Consider the following 7,696-nt stretch of genomic DNA (forward strand, 5'->3'; position numbering starts at 1 on the left):
TTTCAGGGCCTTCTGCCTTCTGAGATGGCCCACACTCTATGGAGTGTGATTCTCTCTAAACAAGTCCACTTCTTATCTATCACTTTGTCTCTCACTGAATTCTTTCTGTGATGAGACATCAAGAACCTGAGCTTCATTAAATCCTGAAACCAGGTATGTGATCTCAATTAAAATACCATGGGTTCAAGTCCCAATCTGAGTTTTATGGTTTCAGCAGGAATGCAATTTATCAATAAATAGTGCCAAACAATCAGGAATCTGTATAGAGAAAACAGTAAAACTGGATCCGTACTCATATTTAAAAGTCAATCCCGGGTGTGTTATAGACCTAAATGTGAGCGGCAAAACAAAAAGAACATAGCAATGGAAATATCTTTAGAAATTTGGAGTATAAATGTTCTTAAACATCAGAAAGAAGCATAACCGAAAGAAAATTTTATATTAGACATCATCAAAGTTAAAAATTTCTACTCATCAAAGGATACTTTGATAAGTGATAAAGGAAACAATACTGTGGGAGGAAAATGGGCAAAAGATCCGAATAGGTATTTTAAAAATTCCTAGTCAATTAGTGTGTAAAACAGTGTTCAATCTCTTTAATATTTAGGAAAACACAAATTAAAATCACAATGAGCTATAACCATTTACTCACCAGAATATGTTACCTAAAATTCAAAACCTTTCTCCTATAGTTAGTGAGGACGTGGCACATTTGGAACTCTTGTACACTGTTGGTTGGTATGTAAAACCATTTTGAAAAACAGGCATGTGTAGTAAAGTTGAAAATACACATCTAGGGTCTTCCCTAGTGTCCAGTGGCTAACACCCTGCGCCCCCAACGCAGGGGGCCTGGGTTTGATCCCTCGTCAGGGAACTGTATCCGCCATGGTGCCACTAAGCGTTCACATACCACAACTAAGATTCTGCACACTGCAACTAAAGCTTCCGTACGCCACAACTAAAAAGGATCCCACATGCCACCAACTAAGACCTGGTGCTACCAAAATAAATAAATATTAGGGTTAAGGCATAAACCCAGAGAAAAACATGGTCCAAAAGGATACATTCACCCCAATGTTCATTGCAGTGCTGTTTACACTAGCCAAGACATGAAAGCAACTTAAATGCTCATTGACAGAGGAATGGATAAAGACGATGTAGTACATTTATACCATGGAATATAACTCAGTCATTTACAAAAAATGAAATAATGCCATTTGCTGCAACGTGGATGGACCTAAAGATTGACATAGTAAATGAAGTAAGTCAGAGAAGAAATACCGTGTGACATCCCTTACATGCAGAATCTAAAAAGAAATGATACAAATGAACTTAACTTACAAAAAAGAAACAGACTCACGGACTTAGAGAACAAGATTATGGTTTCCAGAGCAGGACTGGGGGAAAGGATAGTTAGGGAGTTTGGGATCAACATGCTATACTTAAAATGGATAACCTACAAGGTCCTAGTATGCAGCACAGGGAACTCTGCTCAATGATTTGTGACAGCTTGGATAGGAGGGGAGTTTGGAGGAGAGTGGATACATGTATACGTATGACCGAGTGAGTCCCTTTGCTGGCCACTTAAACTATTACAACATTCTTAATTGACTATACTACAATATAAAATAAAAAGTCAAAAAAAAAGAAAATACACATAACTAGCAATTCCATTCCTGAAGAAATTCATGCTCAATTGTACAAGGCTACACACACAAGGAAACTCACACTAAGACGGTTTATGATAACCAAATACAAGAACATTGATAGTGGTGATGAATTGTACCATATTTCCTATTTAAAAAACTATACATCTTTCCCCACCATGTCACTTCCATGTCTCCTGTGGAAGGGTTATGCATACCACCTAATTAGCTTTTGGTTTGGCCGTGAGCTATGCTTTGGCCAATAGACTATGGGCAGAGTAGACAGAGTATTATGTATTAGACAGAATAGACATGTATTAGACCCACAAGTTTCTTTCAGAGCTATTGCCTTTATCTCTTTCACAAAAAGGCATGTCCTAGACAGAGTTTGCTGCTTTATTCTGTGTCTTGGAATGAAAAAACACATAGAAAAGAACCCAAACTGATGTAGTTTACAATATGAAGAGCAAGAAACAAGTGTTTGTTATTGTAAGCCAGTGAAATTAAAGGGTTGTTTACTACAACAAAATTAATACACAACAATGGGATAGCTAAATTCTGGTATATACCAAAATGGGATATTATATACAATGAAAATGAGACATATACTCACATAACATGTAACAACAAAATAATATTGAATAAAAAGAAGCCAGATACATGGGAGTTCCCTGGTGACCTAGTGGTTCAGATTCAGTGCTTTCACTGCAGTGATCTGGGGTTTAGTTCCTGGTCAGTAAATTGAGATCCCACAGCCCCTCCCCCCCAAAAAAAACATATACAAAAGGATATATCCAATGTGATTTCATATATATAAAGTTCAAAAACAGGCAAACCTACTTGCCTGCTACAGAATTCATAGGTAGAGGGTGACACTGTCAAGAAAAGCAAGGACATGATTGCCGTAAAAGTCAGAATAATAGTTATCTCTGGGGATGGGGAGTTGTAATGGAAAATGGAAACAAGGTAAGGTTCTTTGCTACTGGCAACGTGCTAATTCTTGAATTGGGTGTTCATTTCAGATTTTTCTTTAAACAATGCATTTCTGTTATATAAATGTCTATTTCACAATAAAAAAAAATTGTAAAAAATTCCCTGCCATTGCTCATTTATTCCTCTAAGCCTTCTTTTAAAGCTTCCAGTTATCACTCTCACCTGGAAATCACTATAAATTAATTTCGTAATTGAGATTTCACAAGATGCTAGCTTAAAATGCTTTACTGATGCCCAATCTAGAATATCTAATACTTCTTTTCTTTTTGTTCCTGGAATTTAAAATCCAAAAACCCCCCAGAAAACCACTCACGCCAATCTGGCAAAGTCCACTATTTATAATTAATCACTGCTGTTGATTAGTCAGAATTCCTTCATCCTTTAAAGGCTTGCACATTTTTTCTTTTTAAATATTTATTCCACTATTTTATTTAAGGTTGAGATCATCATTGCATGACGATTTCCAGGAACATTTTTTGAAATTCATATATTTATTCCTCATTCTTCCCTAATTCCTATTCAGCACCTGCAGTACAGATGGAGATGAAAGAAAATAAAATGATACATTGTTGAGATTTTAGAAAAATCACAACAAAGAGAATATTTAACCCATGTAATATAATGAGAAGCACTATTTATTAATGGGCAATGCTTTGATTTCCATGTTGTTTTTTAAACATTTGCAGTGAGTCATATGATAGTACTGCCGTTTACAGTTCGACATGACTGGGCCTTTTTCCCTCCTTATTGAAGGGAAATTTTCAATGGACATTCAGCTTTTTGGTCATCTGCCTGACTTTAATTTTCTAATCCCTCCTTGGTTATGAAGCTTTGTCTAATTTTATTTATTAGATATCACTCCAAAGATCACTTCCCTTCCTAAAGTTATAATTCGTTAATATATTCAATACCATTTTCTTGGTATTGCAATATCTTTACAAAATTTCCTCATCTAATTCCAACTGCATCTTTGAAAACAAGTTTCTCTTATACCTCCAGGCATTACACGGGTGGCAGGACACAGATATGACCACACAAATCCATGAAATATAATTTCCTGTCTCTGGGAGAAATCATAGATGATTGCAGTAAGCACTACATGTACGCTCTTAGGATATATTTCAAAAACTATGTGGTATACCCCTCTATCAGTCAGGATCTAACCAGAAAAGCAGAAAGCATTCTAAGTATATGAAACAGAGGGAATTTATTTTTTTATTTTTATTTTTTTTCTTTTTTTCTTCTTATTTCTTCTTTCGGAACGCTTCACGAATTTGCGTGTCATCCTTGCGCAGGGGCCATGCTAATCTTCTGTGTATCGTTCCAATTTTAGTATATGTGCTGCCGAAGCGAGCACGAAACAGAGGGAATTTAATATAGGAAATTTATTACACAGCTAATGGAGATAAGCCAAGAGTGGATGGTGAGGCAGTCCCGGAGATTATTAACAGCAGGGAGACTCTACTACAGCTAGACTGGAGGAACAAAAGGAAGCGGTGGGCTTCCCTAGTGGCTCAGCAGTAAAGAATCCACCTGGCAACGCAGGACACATGGGTTAATCCCCGATCTGGGAAGATCACACCTGTCACAGAGCAACTAAGCCTGTGTGCCACAACTATTGAGCCTGTGCTTTAAAGCCTGGGACCCACAACTACTGAGCCCACACGCCACAACTACTGAAGCTTGTGGGCCTTAGAACCTGTGCTCCGCAACAAGGGAAGCCACTGCGGTGAGAACTAGAGAAAAGCCCACACAGCAACAAAGACCTAGCACAGCCAAAAATAGATAAATAAATACAATTATATATGTATATACATATATATATTTTAATGAAGAAGTGGTATTACTGGGGCCAGGATCACCTTGTAGAAGCTAAATTATGGCAGGCCTGTCAGGCTGGTAAAGAAGCCATGGAATAGATGCAGTCAGTGTTGGAGATACCACCCAGAGCAGAAAGATAGAGATATGAAGATCTTGGCTTCTCACCCTAAAATCTTCTACTAGAGCTTCCCATCAGCCAGAGCTAGCTGAGAAACAGCAGAGCAGGAGAATAAGGAGAGGGCAAGAAATGGACTTGGGTGACAGGGGGATTCAAGGAAGCCTCACCCTTGTCTCCCAATAGTCAAAGGGCTACCACTTCGGAAAGAGAACAGACTTATTCACCATGGCATGATGCGAGGATCAACAGGTGGAAAATTCAATAAAATGAATTTCAATTCAAAATAAGAATATGTAAATAAAAAGAAATACTTAATAGGAGGAACATTTTTGCCTTGGAAAGTGGTGGTCCTAGAGTCCATTATTCTGTAAACATTTTGAAATATTACTAACAGAATGTTTTCCTATAAGCTCTACATGATGTCATTAAAAGTCACAGGGAAACAGTGATAAAATCTATGTGGTGGGCATAGGTGTTCTCTGTAAAATCTTTTGATTTTGCTGTATATTTGAAATTTTCCTTAATAAAATGTTAGAGAAACATCACTGAGCTCAGTAAGAGAGCTAGGCCCACAAAGTGAGATCATTTGTTCATAAGTGTATTTGTTATTACTTACTGAGTAAAAAAAATCCCCAAAATCACCTGCCTAAAGCAGCAAATATTTGTTGTCTCATAGTTTTTTTTTGAGGATTGGGAATCCTGGATCAGTTTAGGTGAGTGGTTATGGTTCAGAGTTTCTCATGAGGTTGCAATAAATTGGTTGGCAGGGGCTGCGGTCACCTGAATGCCTGACTGGGGAAGACGCACTTCCAAACTCACTCATGTGATTGTTGACAGGACATAGTCCCTCACAGGCTTGACTGGAGTTTTCAGGTTGACCTCTCTGTGAGACTTCTATGTGTTTTCCCAACATGGCAGCTGACTTTCCTCAGAACACGTGATCTGAGAGAGAGTATCCCCAAGAAGGAAGCCACAGGATTAGACTTCTCAGTGAAAATACACATATATACCTAGATTCTGGGAAGATGGCAACAGTGATTATAGTGGCAGAGTTTCTGTTTATTGGTTTAATGTTTTTAAATTTATTTATATTTATTTTTGGCTGCACGAGGTCTTCCCTACGGTGAACAGGCTCTTCGTTGTTGTGCTTGGGCTTTCTCTAGTTGCAGCAAGTAGGGGCTACGCTCTAGTTTCAGTACGCGGGCTTCTCGTTGTGGGGGCTTCTCCTGTTGTAAAGCATGGACTCTAGGGCTCCTAGGTTTCAGAAGTTGTGGCACACAGGCTTAGCTGTCTTTGTAGTATGTGGGATCTTACTTCCTGGACCAAGGATTAAACCCATGTCCCCTGCACTGGCAGGCAGATTCTTGATTACTGGACCACCAGGGAAATCTCAGTGGTTCAGTTTTTATATCCTCCCCAATTCCCATACAAAAACAGAATAATTAGACAACAAAACCCAAGGCCTTTGAAAAATATTTACAACAAAATTTATAGCAAAGTATCCAACTGTGGACCTAACTGTCTTGCTGAGTTCAGTGATGTTTCTCTAACATTTTATTTAAAAAAATTTCAAACACACCGCAGGTGAAACTACAAGCAGATGGACACAAACCACTAAAAGCCATTAGCATTCATTTAAGAGAAAAAAGAGGGAAACGATAGAGCATCTGACAGACTTAAGAAGAAACCCCTAAAATAGCCAATAGGTATTCACTTGAAAGTGGTAAAGGCCAATTTGAAGACAATGTCTGAGACCAAGAGGGGTTTTGCCCATTCCAATAGCAAGTGAGTGTAAGGACCTCATAGTATGAAGTCGATAATAGGCTGGAGAAGTTCAGACTCATATTCTAGAAAATAAACAACCATGGCTCCCTCCTAGCACAGAGTCCCACACTGGAGAGAAATTGCTGCAAATAAAGTCAAAACCGAACAGGACAGGTAAAACAAAAAAGAAGGAAAGAGAAGCTCCAGATAAAAGTGGGATAGGAAAAAAGAGCCAGAAAATCTCAAAAAGCAAACCAGCGTAGATTTAACATTATACAAAAACAACAAAACAGGGAGCTCTGTGAAGGCAAAAAACCAACTGAACCAAGCCTCCTAAAATTTTAGGAACACTACTTTTACATAAATAAGGGCAACAGAAAAGTGTGCCACTCAAATCCCATACAAGTTTATTGTAAAAAAAAAAAAAAGAGAGAGAGAGAGAAAGAAAGAGAGAGAATAAGAAGCAGAATAACATACCAATGAAATTATGCCAGAAAGACACAGTCAAAAAACAGATCAATACTCTAAGGTACTAATGCATAAAATGATAAAAGGCATTAAACATACTATATATGAAAAAACACGAGAATTATAAGTATTCAAAAATGAAGTGATATAAGCCCCCCAAAAGAAATACCATTTTAAAAATGACTAAACTAGATGCAACACAGGAAAAAATCAACACAAGTGATATTTTAAGAAAAGGAGGATGAAAAGGTGGAACATGATTTAAATAAAAACGACAGGAAGAAATTAAAAAATATTTGAGAGAAAATGACAAATATTGAAGACAGGCAAATAAAATCCAACACATGGGTAAAAGAAGGCTTCAAAGAATAAAAACAAAACAAGGGAAGAGAATAAATACTAACAACGTTACTCAAGGTAGCATTTCTAGAATAAAAAAACAAATGAATCAACTTAAAACTACACACTGGAAAAGCACACAGTGTATCTGAAAATAATGATCCAGAGTGACCAACACCAAGATATAATCTAGTAAAATTATTTGGCTTTAAAGAAAAAGAAAAAAAATACTTTTGGCTTCTAGGCAAGAACACCACATGACATAAACTTCAAAATAATATTAGACTAGTATAATTGACTTCACTAGCACCATTTTGTGCCAGAAGAAAATGGAGTGTATATTTAAGACACTCTAGAAAATAATATATGAATCAAGGATTTTATATCCAGAAAAACTGATTTTTTTACATCAGGAGACCCAGGAATGAGGGTTCGATCCCTGGGTCAAGGAAGATCCCCTGGAGGAAGAGATGGCAGCCCACTCTAGTATTCTTGCCCAGAAAATCCTATGGACAGAGGAACTTGGTGGGCTACAGTCCATGGGGTC

At 37.5% G+C, this 7,696-nt stretch overlaps 1 non-coding gene across 1 annotated transcript; it reads right to left on the bottom strand.

The window, feature by feature from the left end:
* Positions 1 to 3,889: 3,889 nt before the first annotated feature.
* Positions 3,890 to 3,996, bottom strand: LOC122444404. The gene has a single exon (XR_006270247.1). It is a non-coding gene; the product is annotated as a U6 spliceosomal RNA (small nuclear RNA).
* Between the last annotated feature and the right edge of the window lie 3,700 nt (positions 3,997 to 7,696).

Source organism: Cervus canadensis, chromosome 6, assembly GCF_019320065.1.
Source record: "Cervus canadensis isolate Bull #8, Minnesota chromosome 6, ASM1932006v1, whole genome shotgun sequence".
Taxonomy (NCBI): domain Eukaryota; kingdom Metazoa; phylum Chordata; class Mammalia; order Artiodactyla; family Cervidae; genus Cervus; species Cervus canadensis.